Source organism: Lynx canadensis, chromosome X (genome assembly GCF_007474595.2).
Source record: "Lynx canadensis isolate LIC74 chromosome X, mLynCan4.pri.v2, whole genome shotgun sequence".
NCBI lineage: Eukaryota > Metazoa > Chordata > Mammalia > Carnivora > Felidae > Lynx > Lynx canadensis.
The window spans coordinates 91,722,349-91,724,364 of record NC_044321.2 but is presented as its reverse complement, the minus strand read 5'-3'; the positions used below and the strand labels follow the sequence as shown (position 1 = coordinate 91,724,364).

The 2,016-nt window shown below is 43.9% G+C and overlaps 1 protein-coding gene across 1 annotated transcript in view; it reads right to left on the bottom strand.

Moving 5' to 3' along the window:
• The window catches only part of HTR2C (5-hydroxytryptamine receptor 2C), a 168,320-nt gene that overhangs the window by 53,610 nt on the left and 112,694 nt on the right, over positions 1-2,016 (bottom strand). The window lies entirely within an intron of this gene.

Here is a 2,016-nt window from a genome sequence, read left to right as displayed (position 1 = left end):
AACTAACGCCACTAACCACGGGAAAAACCCTGGCTCCAGAACCCGCGGAACCAGGCCGGGAGCCTATTGGGAAGTAGACTTCACCGAGGTAAAGCCTGGAAAATATGGATACAAATATTTGTTAGTGTTTATAGATACCTTTTCAGGACGGACAGAGGCCTTCCCCACCAAGCATGAGACTGCGCAGGTAGTAGCAAAGAAAATGTTGGAAGACATCATGCCCAGGTACGCATTCCCTACCCTAATAGGGTCAGACAACGGACCAGCATTCGTTTCAAAGGTAATACAAGGGATAGCGCAGTTTATTGGGGCCGATTGGAAACTACATTGTGCATATAGACCCCAAAGCTCAGGACAGGTAGAAAGAATGAATAGAACCCTAAAAGAGACCCTAACCAAATTGACCATGGAGACTGGCGCTAACTGGGTAGTCTTACTCCCCTACGCTCTGTTCAGGGTGCAGAACTCCCCTTACAAACTGGGATTAACCCCCTTTGAAATCATGTATGGAATACCCCCCCCTATAATTCCCAACCTACAGTCTAATGTGTTAACTGAATTTGATGATCATAAACTTCTTATTTCCCTGAGGGAACTCCAGCGCACCCACCAGAAAGTTTGGCCCAGACTGAGAGCCGTTTACGAGACCGGGCCCCCTCCTGAGCCGCATCACTACCGACCCGGAGACTGGGTATACGTGAGGAGACATGAGGGAAAAAAGAAAGAACAGGAGGCAGGATGGTTTGAATCCTGGTTCAGTGCGTCCCCATGGTTAACTACCCTGCTGTCTACTTTACTCGGGCCCCTAGCCATCCTACTTCTCGCTCTCACATTAGGCCCCTGCATCATAAACAAAATTATTAATTTTGTCCAAGACAGGTTCAATGCTGTACAATTAATGGTCTTACGAACTCAGTACCTACCGCTCGAGACATTACAAACAGAGGCTTAAAAGACCCAAGATTGGCTCTTTAGGCACAAGGAAAAGGGGGGAATGAAAAGAACAGCTTTAAATCCAAATGACAGCCCTGCCTTAGTTTAAAGCTAAAGTTCTCTTTTCTGCTTATTATGGATCTTTGATAAGAAATACAATTGCTGAGAAGTCTGTTTTGCTTGCTGTTTGCTACGAGCATTGTGAGGCCTTTCCTGAATGTAACCCGCTGTGTAGTAGAATGGGTTGTAAACCTTCCTAAATGTAGTCTGATATGTAATGGAATGAGTGATTGTACATAAACTAACCGGCATTTCTCGCTTCTGTAAACCTGCTTGCTTAGCACATTCCTCACCTACCCTCCCCCCTTCCCCCTTCCCCCTTTTTTCCTCCCGCCACAAGTAACGGACAAAGCCTTCCCGCCAAAGGACAGACAAAGGACGCCCAATCAGAGAACAACAAATGTCCTTACTTTAAAATCAACTAATCAGGCCCCTCATAATTTGAAACCTCCCCTGTGCTATTTGTCTCTGTCTATAAAAACGCTGTACCAACCCTGATCGTGGCCTCTTGCATCACCGGCGACGAGCGCGCAGAGGACCAGGTTCGAACCTGCAATAAACGACCCTTGCCGCTTGGCTTTGACTTAGGACTCTGGTGGACTTTTGTGGGAGGTTTCGGAACTTCGGGCATTACAGGACAACATCAAACTGAAAAGCTCTTTCACAGCAAAAGAAACAATCAAAGAGTGAAAGGGCAACCAAAGGAGTGGGAGGAAATATTTGTAAACCATGTATCTGCTATGGGGTTTAATGTCTCAAATATGTAAGGAATTCGTATAGTTCAATAGCAAGGAAACAAGTAACCCAATTAAAAAATGGGTAAAGGAAGATGTTACCATGCTGAAAATTTGAAAAAAAAAAAAAGTATACAGAAGAATCTGTCTTATTTCTTAGAACTGCATGTGAATCTACAATGATCTTAAAATAAAAAGTTTATTTAAAAAATTTTTCAGATGGTCAAAAAGCCTGAATAGGTATTTTCCCAAAGAAGACCTATAAATGGCCAACAAATACATAAAAAGG